The 15,347-nt window shown below is 47.4% G+C and overlaps 11 non-coding genes across 11 annotated transcripts; all 11 read right to left on the bottom strand.

Annotated features, from left to right (window-relative positions):
• Window positions 1-61: 61 nt before the first annotated feature.
• Window positions 62-134, bottom strand: TRNAV-CAC (transfer RNA valine (anticodon CAC)). The gene has a single exon. It is a non-coding gene; the product is annotated as a tRNA-Val (tRNA).
• Window positions 135-554: 420 nt separating this feature from the next.
• TRNAP-UGG (transfer RNA proline (anticodon UGG)) lies at window positions 555-626 on the bottom strand. Its single transcript has one exon. It is a non-coding gene; the product is annotated as a tRNA-Pro (tRNA).
• A 1,315-nt stretch (window positions 627-1,941) lies between these two features.
• On the bottom strand, window positions 1,942-2,014 carry TRNAV-CAC (transfer RNA valine (anticodon CAC)). Its single transcript has one exon. It is a non-coding gene; the product is annotated as a tRNA-Val (tRNA).
• A 420-nt stretch (window positions 2,015-2,434) lies between these two features.
• TRNAP-UGG (transfer RNA proline (anticodon UGG)) lies at window positions 2,435-2,506 on the bottom strand. Its single transcript has one exon. It is a non-coding gene; the product is annotated as a tRNA-Pro (tRNA).
• Window positions 2,507-5,673: 3,167 nt separating this feature from the next.
• On the bottom strand, window positions 5,674-5,746 carry TRNAV-CAC (transfer RNA valine (anticodon CAC)). The gene has a single exon. It is a non-coding gene; the product is annotated as a tRNA-Val (tRNA).
• Window positions 5,747-7,553: 1,807 nt separating this feature from the next.
• On the bottom strand, window positions 7,554-7,626 carry TRNAV-CAC (transfer RNA valine (anticodon CAC)). The gene has a single exon. It is a non-coding gene; the product is annotated as a tRNA-Val (tRNA).
• A 1,806-nt stretch (window positions 7,627-9,432) lies between these two features.
• Window positions 9,433-9,505, bottom strand: TRNAV-CAC (transfer RNA valine (anticodon CAC)). The gene has a single exon. It is a non-coding gene; the product is annotated as a tRNA-Val (tRNA).
• Window positions 9,506-9,925: 420 nt separating this feature from the next.
• On the bottom strand, window positions 9,926-9,997 carry TRNAP-UGG (transfer RNA proline (anticodon UGG)). The gene has a single exon. It is a non-coding gene; the product is annotated as a tRNA-Pro (tRNA).
• A 1,801-nt stretch (window positions 9,998-11,798) lies between these two features.
• TRNAP-UGG (transfer RNA proline (anticodon UGG)) lies at window positions 11,799-11,870 on the bottom strand. The gene has a single exon. It is a non-coding gene; the product is annotated as a tRNA-Pro (tRNA).
• A 1,315-nt stretch (window positions 11,871-13,185) lies between these two features.
• Window positions 13,186-13,258, bottom strand: TRNAV-CAC (transfer RNA valine (anticodon CAC)). Its single transcript has one exon. It is a non-coding gene; the product is annotated as a tRNA-Val (tRNA).
• Window positions 13,259-13,678: 420 nt separating this feature from the next.
• TRNAP-UGG (transfer RNA proline (anticodon UGG)) lies at window positions 13,679-13,750 on the bottom strand. Its single transcript has one exon. It is a non-coding gene; the product is annotated as a tRNA-Pro (tRNA).
• Window positions 13,751-15,347: the final 1,597 nt, after the last annotated feature.

Here is a 15,347-nt window from a genome sequence, read left to right as displayed (position 1 = left end):
TTTACATTTGTGTGTGACAAAAGGGGAAAAAAACTATTTTGTGTAAAATGCCAGCAGAGAGTGTTTCTGCCCGGTCTCGAACCGGGGACCTTTCGCGTGTGAGGCGAACGTGATAACCACTACACTACAGAAACAGCTGCTTGCTCACCTTTGTAGGGACTGGGAGAACAGGTGCAAAGGGCAGTGCAAGTGGACCTGCTTAAAGACTAATCAAATGCCTTGCGCCTGAAGCTCACACAATCCAGCCTAAAACATACGTCCTATCAAGCATGCGCACATATACAAGTATGCCAGCTGAGGGCCTATGCAGCGTACAGAGGGAAGGACATATTTCCACTTTGAGATCGGACGGCCAAAACTCACAAGCAAATCAAGGAATGTTACTGAGAGCTAACAGAGAACACAAAGTGCTTGTCGCAAGGACATGGCACGCAAAGAGGTTCAGGAAGTGAATTGTTCATCGACTACTGCTTACCGAGAAAACCAGAGAGTCTGTCCAATGAAAATAACATTGAAAAAACAAAAAAAAGGAGCTCAAGTTAACCACCTTGATTGGGCTCGTCCGGGATTTGAACCCGGGACCTCTCGCACCCAAAGCGAGAATCATACCCCTAGACCAACGAGCCACGGTCCTTTGAGCATTTGACGGAATTGTCCTCAGCGTTTGCACCCCCCTTAGGATTCGAGGCCAAGAATGCCTATTCCTGAAGTTTGTTCCTGCCGCTGAAAGCCTTGTCGGTGTATGAGCCAAATGAATGCCCCAGTCGGCACGCTCTGACTGTCTTCACAGGTCTCCTCTTCATCCCGAAGGTTGGTGGCCCATTGACATCAGGGTGGAAGGTGCTTGCGATACACTGTTCCTTCCTTCCTTCCTTCCTTCCTTTATTCCTCTTATGCTGTTTATGTAATAAGAGGGGACGATACACAGAAGAGAGAAAGTGGCCCAACACACTAGACTAGCAGTCTTCTGATCAATCTGCAGCTGGCAAGGTGGGGGAGAGCCTTTATTTTGCACCTGCTGGGATCTGCATTGGCAGAAGCTCTGAGGGCTGGGCCTTTCCTTTTGCCTGTAAAAACAAAAAGCAGCCCTCCTCCCTCCAGCCCTGAGAGCATGGGCGTGACACTGGAAAAAGCAGCATCTCCCCTTTGGTAAAGATGACCATTGCACAGCTGCTCACTCAGAGCTCGATCGTGCTCGATCAGGCGAGATATATTTAGGTCACCAGCAAAGTCTGTTCTCTTTTCTTGCGTAGGGTGAGCATTCACAGAGCCCAGCTTCGTTGACAAGAGTGCAAAAGGTGTATACTAAAAGCTTTCTGCTTTACTTGAGCGCCATGGCCGTTATTATATTTTGGCTGCTCCAAGCAATCTCTGTCCAGCCGATGCAAATTTCCAGCTCAAATTTTCCCAGCACTCAAAAAGTCCCTCCTCCCGCCAGCTCTGCTTTCAGGAAGTTCAGCAGAAGCAGTCCAACTTCTGTTCCCACTTCAGAGGAAAAGCTTTCTCGGGCCAGAGAAAGCCAGGGAATCACTGTACCGGCAAGTGCATTTCTTACAACTGGTAATCCCTCAGAACACAGAAATGAAGAAGCTGTATATGAAAATGTATTATTTCTTTGGTACACTAACCTATGTAACTAATATGGACCATTTCAGAGGACGGAGCGGACCCAACTGTGATCCCAGAGACCCAAATACCCAGCAGTAGGGAAAATAAATCCTCTCTGTGCTCTGCAACATTACATACACAAAATGCAAGCGCGTGCATTTTTTTATTGGCCCCATATACAGAATACATGTGAGGATGCTTGCCTTCCCAGTGTATTTCTCAAGCTCTTGAGAGCATATGCTATTTCCATGGGAACGCAAATAAGTTCATACTTTACATTTGTGTGTGACAAAAGGGGAAAAAAACTATTTTGTGTAAAATGCCAGCAGAGAGTGCTTCTGCCCGGTCTCGAACCGGGGACCTTTCGCGTGTGAGGCGAACGTGATAACCACTACACTACAGAAACAGCTGCTTGCTCACCTTTGTAGGGACTGGGAGAACAGGTGCAAAGGGCAGTGCAAGTGGACCTGCTTAAAGACTAATCAAATGCCTTGCGCCTGAAGCTCACACAATCCAGCCTAAAACATACGTCCTATCAAGCATGCGCACATATACAAGTATGCCAGCTGAGGGCCTATGCAGCGTACAGAGGGAAGGACATATTTCCACTTTGAGATCGGACGGCCAAAACTCACAAGCAAATCAAGGAATGTTACTGAGAGCTAACAGAGAACACAAAGTGCTTGTCGCAAGGACATGGCACGCAAAGAGGTTCAGGAAGTGAATTGTTCATCGACTACTGCTTACCGAGAAAACCAGAGAGTCTGTCCAATGAAAATAACATTGAAAAAACAAAAAAAAGGAGCTCAAGTTAACCACCTTGATTGGGCTCGTCCGGGATTTGAACCCAGGACCTCTCGCACCCAAAGCGAGAATCATACCCCTAGACCAACGAGCCACGGTCCTTTGAGCATTTGACGGAATTGTCCTCAGCGTTTGCACCCCCCTTAGGATTCGAGGCCAAGAATGCCTATTCCTGAAGTTTGTTCCTGCCGCTGAAAGCCTTGTCGGTGTATGAGCCAAATGAATGCCCCAGTCGGCACGCTCTGACTGTCTTCACAGGTCTCCTCCTCATCCCGAAGGTTGGTGGCCCATTGACATCAGGGTGGAAGGTGCTTGCGATACACTGTTCCTTCCTTCCTTCCTTCCTTCCTTCCTTCCTTCCTTCCTTTATTCCTCTTATGCTGTTTATGTAATAAGAGGGGACGATACACAGAAGAGAGAAAGTGGCCCAACACACTAGACTAGCAGTCTTCTGATCAATCTGCAGCTGGCAAGGTGGGGGAGAGCCTTTATTTTGCACCTGCTGGGATCTGCATTGGCAGAAGCTCTGAGGGCTGGGCCTTTCCTTTTGCCTGTAAAAACAAAAAGCAGCCCTCCTCCCTCCAGCCCTGAGAGCATGGGCGTGACACTGGAAAAAGCAGCATCTCCCCTTTGGTAAAGATGACCATTGCACAGCTGCTCACTCAGAGCTCGATCGTGCTCGATCAGGCGAGATATATTTAGGTCACCAGCAAAGTCTGTTCTCTTTTCTTGCGTAGGGTGAGCATTCACAGAGCCCAGCTTCGTTGACAAGAGTGCAAAAGGTGTATACTAAAAGCTTTCTGCTTTACTTGAGCGCCATGGCCGTTATTATATTTTGGCTGCTCCAAGCAATCTCTGTCCAGCCGATGCAAATTTCCAGCTCAAATTTTCCCAGCACTCAAAAAGTCCCTCCTCCCGCCAGCTCTGCTTTCAGGAAGTTCAGCAGAAGCAGTCCAACTTCTGTTCCCACTTCAGAGGAAAAGCTTTCTCGGGCCAGAGAAAGCCAGGGAATCACTGTACCGGCAAGTGCATTTCTTACAACTGGTAATCCCTCAGAACACAGAAATGAAGAAGCTGTATATGAAAATGTATTATTTCTTTGGTACACTAACCTATGTAACTAATATGGACCATTTCAGAGGACGGAGCGGACCCAACTGTGATCCCAGAGACCCAAATACCCAGCAGTAGGGAAAATAAATCCTCTCTGTGCTCTGCAACATTACATACACAAAATGCAAGCGCGTGCATTTTTTTATTGGCCCCATATACAGAATACATGTGAGGATGCTTGCCTTCCCAGTGTATTTCTCAAGCTCTTGAGAGCATATGCTATTTCCATGGGAACGCAAATAAGTTCATACTTTACATTTGTGTGTGACAAAAGGGGAAAAAAACTATTTTGTGTAAAATGCCAGCAGAGAGTGTTTCTGCCCGGTCTCGAACCGGGGACCTTTCTCGTGTGAGGCGAACGTGATAACCACTACACTACAGAAACAGCTGCTTGCTCACCTTTGTAGGGACTGGGAGAACAGGTGCAAAGGGCAGTGCAAGTGGACCTGCTTAAAGACTAATCAAATGCCTTGCGCCTGAAGCTCACACAATCCAGCCTAAAACATACGTCCTATCAAGCATGCGCACATATACAAGTATGCCAGCTGAGGGCCTATGCAGCGTACAGAGGGAAGGACATATTTCCACTTTGAGATCGGACGGCCAAAACTCACAAGCAAATCAAGGAATGTTACTGAGAGCTAACAGAGAACACAAAGTGCTTGTCGCAAGGACATGGCACGCAAAGAGGTTCAGGAAGTGAATTGTTCATCGACTACTGCTTACCGAGAAAACCAGAGAGTCTGTCCAATGAAAATAACATTGAAAAAACAAAAAAAAGGAGCTCAAGTTAACCACCCAAAGCGAGAATCATACCCCTAGACCAACGAGCCACGGTCCTTTGAGCATTTGACGGAATTGTCCTCAGCGTTTGCACCCCCCTTAGGATTCGAGGCCAAGAATGCCTATTCCTGAAGTTTGTTCCTGCCGCTGAAAGCCTTGTCGGTGTATGAGCCAAATGAATGCCCCAGTCGGCACGCTCTGACTGTCTTCACAGGTCTCCTCTTCATCCCGAAGGTTGGTGGCCCATTGACATCAGGGTGGAAGGTGCTTGCGATACACTGTTCCTTCCTTCCTTCCTTCCTTCCTTTATTCCTCTTATGCTGTTTATGTAATAAGAGGGGACGATACACAGAAGAGAGAAAGTGGCCCAACACACTAGACTAGCAGTCTTCTGATCAATCTGCAGCTGGCAAGGTGGGGGAGAGCCTTTATTTTGCACCTGCTGGGATCTGCATTGGCAGAAGCTCTGAGGGCTGGGCCTTTCCTTTTGCCTGTAAAAACAAAAAGCAGCCCTCCTCCCTCCAGCCCTGAGAGCATGGGCGTGACACTGGAAAAAGCAGCATCTCCCCTTTGGTAAAGATGACCATTGCACAGCTGCTCACTCAGAGCTCGATCGTGCTCGATCAGGCGAGATATATTTAGGTCACCAGCAAAGTCTGTTCTCTTTTCTTGCGTAGGGTGAGCATTCACAGAGCCCAGCTTCGTTGACAAGAGTGCAAAAGGTGTATACTAAAAGCTTTCTGCTTTACTTGAGCGCCATGGCCGTTATTATATTTTGGCTGCTCCAAGCAATCTCTGTCCAGCCGATGCAAATTTCCAGCTCAAATTTTCCCAGCACTCAAAAAGTCCCTCCTCCCGCCAGCTCTGCTTTCAGGAAGTTCAGCAGAAGCAGTCCAACTTCTGTTCCCACTTCAGAGGAAAAGCTTTCTCGGGCCAGAGAAAGCCAGGGAATCACTGTACCGGCAAGTGCATTTCTTACAACTGGTAATCCCTCAGAACACAGAAATGAAGAAGCTGTATATGAAAATGTATTATTTCTTTGGTACACTAACCTATGTAACTAATATGGACCATTTCAGAGGACGGAGCGGACCCAACTGTGATCCCAGAGACCCAAATACCCAGCAGTAGGGAAAATAAATCCTCTCTGTGCTCTGCAACATTACATACACAAAATGCAAGCGCGTGCATTTTTTTATTGGCCCCATATACAGAATACATGTGAGGATGCTTGCCTTCCCAGTGTATTTCTCAAGCTCTTGAGAGCATATGCTATTTCCATGGGAACGCAAATAAGTTCATACTTTACATTTGTGTGTGACAAAAGGGGAAAAAAACTATTTTGTGTAAAATGCCAGCAGAGAGTGCTTCTGCCCGGTCTCGAACCGGGGACCTTTCGCGTGTGAGGCGAACGTGATAACCACTACACTACAGAAACAGCTGCTTGCTCACCTTTGTAGGGACTGGGAGAACAGGTGCAAAGGGCAGTGCAAGTGGACCTGCTTAAAGACTAATCAAATGCCTTGCGCCTGAAGCTCACACAATCCAGCCTAAAACATACGTCCTATCAAGCATGCGCACATATACAAGTATGCCAGCTGAGGGCCTATGCAGCGTACAGAGGGAAGGACATATTTCCACTTTGAGATCGGACGGCCAAAACTCACAAGCAAATCAAGGAATGTTACTGAGAGCTAACAGAGAACACAAAGTGCTTGTCGCAAGGACATGGCACGCAAAGAGGTTCAGGAAGTGAATTGTTCATCGACTACTGCTTACCGAGAAAACCAGAGAGTCTGTCCAATGAAAATAACATTGAAAAAACAAAAAAAAGGAGCTCAAGTTAACCACCTTGATTGGGCTCGCCCGGGATTTGAACCCAGGACCTCTCGCACCCAAAGCGAGAATCATACCCCTAGACCAACGAGCCACGGTCCTTTGAGCATTTGACGGAATTGTCCTCAGCGTTTGCACCCCCCTTAGGATTCGAGGCCAAGAATGCCTATTCCTGAAGTTTGTTCCTGCCGCTGAAAGCCTTGTCGGTGTATGAGCCAAATGAATGCCCCAGTCGGCACGCTCTGACTGTCTTCACAGGTCTCCTCCTCATCCCGAAGGTTGGTGGCCCATTGACATCAGGGTGGAAGGTGCTTGCGATACACTGTTCCTTCCTTCCTTCCTTCCTTCCTTTATTCCTCTTATGCTGTTTATGTAATAAGAGGGGACGATACACAGAAGAGAGAAAGTGGCCCAACACACTAGACTAGCAGTCTTCTGATCAATCTGCAGCTGGCAAGGTGGGGGAGAGCCTTTATTTTGCACCTGCTGGGATCTGCATTGGCAGAAGCTCTGAGGGCTGGGCCTTTCCTTTTGCCTGTAAAAACAAAAAGCAGCCCTCCTCCCTCCAGCCCTGAGAGCATGGGCGTGACACTGGAAAAAGCAGCATCTCCCCTTTGGTAAAGATGACCATTGCACAGCTGCTCACTCAGAGCTCGATCGTGCTCGATCAGGCGAGATATATTTAGGTCACCAGCAAAGTCTGTTCTCTTTTCTTGCGTAGGGTGAGCATTCACAGAGCCCAGCTTTGTTGACAAGAGTGCAAAAGGTGTATACTAAAAGCTTTCTGCTTTACTTGAGCGCCATGGCCGTTATTATATTTTGGCTGCTCCAAGCAATCTCTGTCCAGCCGATGCAAATTTCCAGCTCAAATTTTCCCAGCACTCAAAAAGTCCCTCCTCCCGCCAGCTCTGCTTTCAGGAAGTTCAGCAGAAGCAGTCCAACTTCTGTTCCCACTTCAGAGGAAAAGCTTTCTCGGGCCAGAGAAAGCCAGGGAATCACTGTACCGGCAAGTGCATTTCTTACAACTGGTAATCCCTCAGAACACAGAAATGAAGAAGCTGTATATGAAAATGTATTATTTCTTTGGTACACTAACCTATGTAACTAATATGGACCATTTCAGAGGACGGAGCGGACCCAACTGTGATCCCAGAGACCCAAATACCCAGCAGTAGGGAAAATAAATCCTCTCTGTGCTCTGCAACATTACATACACAAAATGCAAGCGCGTGCATTTTTTTATTGGCCCCATATACAGAATACATGTGAGGATGCTTGCCTTCCCAGTGTATTTCTCAAGCTCTTGAGAGCATATGCTATTTCCATGGGAACGCAAATAAGTTCATACTTTACATTTGTGTGTGACAAAAGGGGAAAAAAACTATTTTGTGTAAAATGCCAGCAGAGAGTGCTTCTGCCCGGTCTCGAACCGGGGACCTTTCGCGTGTGAGGCGAACGTGATAACCACTACACTACAGAAACAGCTGCTTGCTCACCTTTGTAGGGACTGGGAGAACAGGTGCAAAGGGCAGTGCAAGTGGACCTGCTTAAAGACTAATCAAATGCCTTGCGCCTGAAGCTCACACAATCCAGCCTAAAACATACGTCCTATCAAGCATGCGCACATATACAAGTATGCCAGCTGAGGGCCTATGCAGCGTACAGAGGGAAGGACATATTTCCACTTTGAGATCGGACGGCCAAAACTCACAAGCAAATCAAGGAATGTTACTGAGAGCTAACAGAGAACACAAAGTGCTTGTCGCAAGGACATGGCACGCAAAGAGGTTCAGGAAGTGAATTGTTCATCGACTACTGCTTACCGAGAAAACCAGAGAGTCTGTCCAATGAAAATAACATTGAAAAAACAAAAAAAAGGAGCTCAAGTTAACCACCTTGATTGGGCTCGCCCGGGATTTGAACCCAGGACCTCTCGCACCCAAAGCGAGAATCATACCCCTAGACCAACGAGCCACGGTCCTTTGAGCATTTGACGGAATTGTCCTCAGCGTTTGCACCCCCCTTAGGATTCGAGGCCAAGAATGCCTATTCCTGAAGTTTGTTCCTGCCGCTGAAAGCCTTGTCGGTGTATGAGCCAAATGAATGCCCCAGTCGGCACGCTCTGACTGTCTTCACAGGTCTCCTCCTCATCCCGAAGGTTGGTGGCCCATTGACATCAGGGTGGAAGGTGCTTGCGATACACTGTTCCTTCCTTCCTTCCTTCCTTCCTTTATTCCTCTTATGCTGTTTATGTAATAAGAGGGGACGATACACAGAAGAGAGAAAGTGGCCAACACACTAGACTAGCAGTCTTCTGATCAATCTGCAGCTGGCAAGGTGGGGGAGAGCCTTTATTTTGCACCTGCTGGGATCTGCATTGGCAGAAGCTCTGAGGGCTGGGCCTTTCCTTTTGCCTGTAAAAACAAAAAGCAGCCCTCCTCCCTCCAGCCCTGAGAGCATGGGCGTGACACTGGAAAAAGCAGCATCTCCCCTTTGGTAAAGATGACCATTGCACAGCTGCTCACTCAGAGCTCGATCGTGCTCGATCAGGCGAGATATATTTAGGTCACCAGCAAAGTCTGTTCTCTTTTCTTGCGTAGGGTGAGCATTCACAGAGCCCAGCTTCGTTGACAAGAGTGCAAAAGGTGTATACTAAAAGCTTTCTGCTTTACTTGAGCGCCATGGCCGTTATTATATTTTGGCTGCTCCAAGCAATCTCTGTCCAGCCGATGCAAATTTCCAGCTCAAATTTTCCCAGCACTCAAAAAGTCCCTCCTCCCGCCAGCTCTGCTTTCAGGAAGTTCAGCAGAAGCAGTCCAACTTCTGTTCCCACTTCAGAGGAAAAGCTTTCTCGGGCCAGAGAAAGCCAGGGAATCACTGTACCGGCAAGTGCATTTCTTACAACTGGTAATCCCTCAGAACACAGAAATGAAGAAGCTGTATATGAAAATGTATTATTTCTTTGGTACACTAACCTATGTAACTAATATGGACCATTTCAGAGGACGGAGCGGACCCAACTGTGATCCCAGAGACCCAAATACCCAGCAGTAGGGAAAATAAATCCTCTCTGTGCTCTGCAACATTACATACACAAAATGCAAGCGCGTGCATTTTTTTATTGGCCCCATATACAGAATACATGTGAGGATGCTTGCCTTCCCAGTGTATTTCTCAAGCTCTTGAGAGCATATGCTATTTCCATGGGAACGCAAATAAGTTCATACTTTACATTTGTGTGTGACAAAAGGGGAAAAAAACTATTTTGTGTAAAATGCCAGCAGAGAGTGTTTCTGCCCGGTCTCGAACCGGGGACCTTTCGCGTGTGAGGCGAACGTGATAACCACTACACTACAGAAACATCTGCTTGCTCACCTTTGTAGGGACTGGGAGAACAGGTGCAAAGGGCAGTGCAAGTGGACCTGCTTAAAGACTAATCAAATGCCTTGCGCCTGAAGCTCACACAATCCAGCCTAAAACATACGTCCTATCAAGCATGCGCACATATACAAGTATGCCAGCTGAGGGCCTATGCAGCGTACAGAGGGAAGGACATATTTCCACTTTGAGATCGGACGGCCAAAACTCACAAGCAAATCAAGGAATGTTACTGAGAGCTAACAGAGAACACAAAGTGCTTGTCGCAAGGACATGGCACGCAAAGAGGTTCAGGAAGTGAATTGTTCATCGACTACTGCTTACCGAGAAAACCAGAGAGTCTGTCCAATGAAAATAACATTGAAAAAACAAAAAAAAGGAGCTCAAGTTAACCACCTTGATTGGGCTCGTCCGGGATTTGAACCCAGGACCTCTCGCACCCAAAGCGAGAATCATACCCCTAGACCAACGAGCCACGGTCCTTTGAGCATTTGACGGAATTGTCCTCAGCGTTTGCACCCCCCTTAGGATTCGAGGCCAAGAATGCCTATTCCTGAAGTTTGTTCCTGCCGCTGAAAGCCTTGTCGGTGTATGAGCCAAATGAATGCCCCAGTCGGCACGCTCTGACTGTCTTCACAGGTCTCCTCCTCATCCCGAAGGTTGGTGGCCCATTGACATCAGGGTGGAAGGTGCTTGCGATACACTGTTCCTTCCTTCCTTCCTTCCTTCCTTCCTTCCTTCCTTTATTCCTCTTATGCTGTTTATGTAATAAGAGGGGACGATACACAGAAGAGAGAAAGTGGCCCAACACACTAGACTAGCAGTCTTCTGATCAATCTGCAGCTGGCAAGGTGGGGGAGAGCCTTTATTTTGCACCTGCTGGGATCTGCATTGGCAGAAGCTCTGAGGGCTGGGCCTTTCCTTTTGCCTGTAAAAACAAAAAGCAGCCCTCCTCCCTCCAGCCCTGAGAGCATGGGCGTGACACTGGAAAAAGCAGCATCTCCCCTTTGGTAAAGATGACCATTGCACAGCTGCTCACTCAGAGCTCGATCGTGCTCGATCAGGCGAGATATATTTAGGTCACCAGCAAAGTCTGTTCTCTTTTCTTGCGTAGGGTGAGCATTCACAGAGCCCAGCTTCGTTGACAAGAGTGCAAAAGGTGTATACTAAAAGCTTTCTGCTTTACTTGAGCGCCATGGCCGTTATTATATTTTGGCTGCTCCAAGCAATCTCTGTCCAGCCGATGCAAATTTCCAGCTCAAATTTTCCCAGCACTCAAAAAGTCCCTCCTCCCGCCAGCTCTGCTTTCAGGAAGTTCAGCAGAAGCAGTCCAACTTCTGTTCCCACTTCAGAGGAAAAGCTTTCTCGGGCCAGAGAAAGCCAGGGAATCACTGTACCGGCAAGTGCATTTCTTACAACTGGTAATCCCTCAGAACACAGAAATGAAGAAGCTGTATATGAAAATGTATTATTTCTTTGGTACACTAACCTATGTAACTAATATGGACCATTTCAGAGGACGGAGCGGACCCAACTGTGATCCCAGAGACCCAAATACCCAGCAGTAGGGAAAATAAATCCTCTCTGTGCTCTGCAACATTACATACACAAAATGCAAGCGCGTGCATTTTTTTATTGGCCCCATATACAGAATACATGTGAGGATGCTTGCCTTCCCAGTGTATTTCTCAAGCTCTTGAGAGCATATGCTATTTCCATGGGAACGCAAATAAGTTCATACTTTACATTTGTGTGTGACAAAAGGGGAAAAAAACTATTTTGTGTAAAATGCCAGCAGAGAGTGTTTCTGCCCGGTCTCGAACCGGGGACCTTTATAACCACTACACTACAGAAACAGCTGCTTGCTCACCTTTGTAGGGACTGGGAGAACAGGTGCAAAGGGCAGTGCAAGTGGACCTGCTTAAAGACTAATCAAATGCCTTGCGCCTGAAGCTCACACAATCCAGCCTAAAACATACGTCCTATCAAGCATGCGCACATATACAAGTATGCCAGCTGAGGGCCTATGCAGCGTACAGAGGGAAGGACATATTTCCACTTTGAGATCGGACGGCCAAAACTCACAAGCAAATCAAGGAATGTTACTGAGAGCTAACAGAGAACACAAAGTGCTTGTCGCAAGGACATGGCACGCAAAGAGGTTCAGGAAGTGAATTGTTCATCGACTACTGCTTACCGAGAAAACCAGAGAGTCTGTCCAATGAAAATAACATTGAAAAAACAAAAAAAAGGAGCTCAAGTTAACCACCTTGATTGGGCTCGTCCGGGATTTGAACCCGGGACTTCTCGCACCCAAAGCGAGAATCATACCCCTAGACCAACGAGCCACGGTCCTTTGAATATTTGACGGAATTGTCCTCAGCGTTTGCACCCCCCTTAGGATTCGAGGCCAAGAATGCCTATTCCTGAAGTTTGTTCCTGCCGCTGAAAGCCTTGTCGGTGTATGAGCCAAATGAATGCCCCAGTCGGCACGCTCTGACTGTCTTCACAGGTCTCCTCCTCATCCCGAAGGTTGGTGGCCCATTGACATCAGGGTGGAAGGTGCTTGCGATACACTGTTCCTTCCTTCCTTCCTTCCTTCCTTTATTCCTCTTATGCTGTTTATGTAATAAGAGGGGACGATACACAGAAGAGAGAAAGTGGCCCAACACACTAGACTAGCAGTCTTCTGATCAATCTGCAGCTGGCAAGGTGGGGGAGAGCCTTTATTTTGCACCTGCTGGGATCTGCATTGGCAGAAGCTCTGAGGGCTGGGCCTTTCCTTTTGCCTGTAAAAACAAAAAGCAGCCCTCCTCCCTCCAGCCCTGAGAGCATGGGCGTGACACTGGAAAAAGCAGCATCTCCCCTTTGGTAAAGATGACCATTGCACAGCTGCTCACTCAGAGCTCGATCGTGCTCGATCAGGCGAGATATATTTAGGTCACCAGCAAAGTCTGTTCTCTTTTCTTGCGTAGGGTGAGCATTCACAGAGCCCAGCTTCGTTGACAAGAGTGCAAAAGGTGTATACTAAAAGCTTTCTGCTTTACTTGAGCGCCATGGCCGTTATTATATTTTGGCTGCTCCAAGCAATCTCTGTCCAGCCGATGCAAATTTCCAGCTCAAATTTTCCCAGCACTCAAAAAGTCCCTCCTCCCGCCAGCTCTGCTTTCAGGAAGTTCAGCAGAAGCAGTCCAACTTCTGTTCCCACTTCAGAGGAAAAGCTTTCTCGGGCCAGAGAAAGCCAGGGAATCACTGTACCGGCAAGTGCATTTCTTACAACTGGTAATCCCTCAGAACACAGAAATGAAGAAGCTGTATATGAAAATGTATTATTTCTTTGGTACACTAACCTATGTAACTAATATGGACCATTTCAGAGGACGGAGCGGACCCAACTGTGATCCCAGAGACCCAAATACCCAGCAGTAGGGAAAATAAATCCTCTCTGTGCTCTGCAACATTACATACACAAAATGCAAGCGCGTGCATTTTTTTATTGGCCCCATATACAGAATACATGTGAGGATGCTTGCCTTCCCAGTGTATTTCTCAAGCTCTTGAGAGCATATGCTATTTCCATGGGAACGCAAATAAGTTCATACTTTACATTTGTGTGTGACAAAAGGGGAAAAAAACTATTTTGTGTAAAATGCCAGCAGAGAGTGTTTCTGCCCGGTCTCGAACCGGGGACCTTTCGCGTGTGAGGCGAAAGTGATAACCACTACACTACAGAAATAGCTGCTTGCTCACCTTTGTAGGGACTGGGAGAACAGGTGCAAAGGGCAGTGCAAGTGGACCTGCTTAAAGACTAATCAAATGCCTTGCGCCTGAAGCTCACACAATCCAGCCTAAAACATACGTCCTATCAAGCATGCGCACATATACAAGTATGCCAGCTGAGGGCCTATGCAGCGTACAGAGGGAAGGACATATTTCCACTTTGAGATCGGACGGCCAAAACTCACAAGCAAATCAAGGAATGTTACTGAGAGCTAACAGAGAACACAAAGTGCTTGTCGCAAGGACATGGCACGCAAAGAGGTTCAGGAAGTGAATTGTTCATCGACTACTGCTTACCGAGAAAACCAGAGAGTCTGTCCAATGAAAATAACATTGAAAAAACAAAAAAAAGGAGCTCAAGTTAACCACCTTGATTGGGCTCGTCCGGGATTTGAACCCAGGACCTCTCGCACCCAAAGCGAGAATCATACCCCTAGACCAACGAGCCACGGTCCTTTGAGCATTTGACGGAATTGTCCTCAGCGTTTGCACCCCCCTTAGGATTCGAGGCCAAGAATGCCTATTCCTGAAGTTTGTTCCTGCCGCTGAAAGCCTTGTCGGTGTATGAGCCAAATGAATGCCCCAGTCGGCACGCTCTGACTGTCTTCACAGGTCTCCTCCTCATCCCGAAGGTTGGTGGCCCATTGACATCAGGGTGGAAGGTGCTTGCGATACACTGTTCCTTCCTTCCTTCCTTCCTTCCTTCCTTCCTTTATTCCTCTTATGCTGTTTATGTAATAAGAGGGGACGATACACAGAAGAGAGAAAGTGGCCCAACACACTAGACTAGCAGTCTTCTGATCAATCTGCAGCTGGCAAGGTGGGGGAGAGCCTTTATTTTGCACCTGCTGGGATCTGCATTGGCAGAAGCTCTGAGGGCTGGGCCTTTCCTTTTGCCTGTAAAAACAAAAAGCAGCCCTCCTCCCTCCAGCCCTGAGAGCATGGGCGTGACACTGGAAAAAGCAGCATCTCCCCTTTGGTAAAGATGACCATTGCACAGCTGCTCACTCAGAGCTCGATCGTGCTCGATCAGGCGAGATATATTTAGGTCACCAGCAAAGTCTGTTCTCTTTTCTTGCGTAGGGTGAGCATTCACAGAGCCCAGCTTCGTTGACAAGAGTGCAAAAGGTGTATACTAAAAGCTTTCTGCTTTACTTGAGCGCCATGGCCGTTATTATATTTTGGCTGCTCCAAGCAATCTCTGTCCAGCCGATGCAAATTTCCAGCTCAAATTTTCCCAGCACTCAAAAAGTCCCTCCTCCCGCCAGCTCTGCTTTCAGGAAGTTCAGCAGAAGCAGTCCAACTTCTGTTCCCACTTCAGAGGAAAAGCTTTCTCGGGCCAGAGAAAGCCAGGGAATCACTGTACCGGCAAGTGCATTTCTTACAACTGGTAATCCCTCAGAACACAGAAATGAAGAAGCTGTATATGAAAATGTATTATTTCTTTGGTACACTAACCTATGTAACTAATATGGACCATTTCAGAGGACGGAGCGGACCCAACTGTGATCCCAGAGACCCAAATACCCAGCAGTAGGGAAAATAAATCCTCTCTGTGCTCTGCAACATTACATACACAAAATGCAAGCGCGTGCATTTTTTTATTGGCCCCATATACAGAATACATGTGAGGATGCTTGCCTTCCCAGTGTATTTCTCAAGCTCTTGAGAGCATATGCTATTTCCATGGGAACGCAAATAAGTTCATACTTTACATTTGTGTGTGACAAAAGGGGAAAAAAACTATTTTGTGTAAAATGCCAGCAGAGAGTGTTTCTGCCCGGTCTCGAACCGGGGACCTTTATAACCACTACACTACAGAAACAGCTGCTTGCTCACCTTTGTAGGGACTGGGAGAACAGGTGCAAAGGGCAGTGCAAGTGGACCTGCTTAAAGACTAATCAAATGCCTTGCGCCTGAAGCTCACACAATCCAGCCTAAAACATACGTCCTATCAAGCATGCGCACATATACAAGTATGCCAGCTGAGGGCCTATGCAGCGTACAGAGGGAAGGACATATTTCCACTTTGAGATCGGACGGCC

This window comes from Ambystoma mexicanum, chromosome 2q (genome assembly GCF_040938575.1).
Source record: "Ambystoma mexicanum isolate Mex_15411 chromosome 2q, UKY_AmexF1_1, whole genome shotgun sequence".
In the NCBI taxonomy this organism is placed as follows: Eukaryota; Metazoa; Chordata; class Amphibia; order Caudata; family Ambystomatidae; genus Ambystoma; species Ambystoma mexicanum.
Note: the sequence above shows the minus strand (reverse complement) of the source record. Positions and strands in the feature narration are given on the sequence as shown.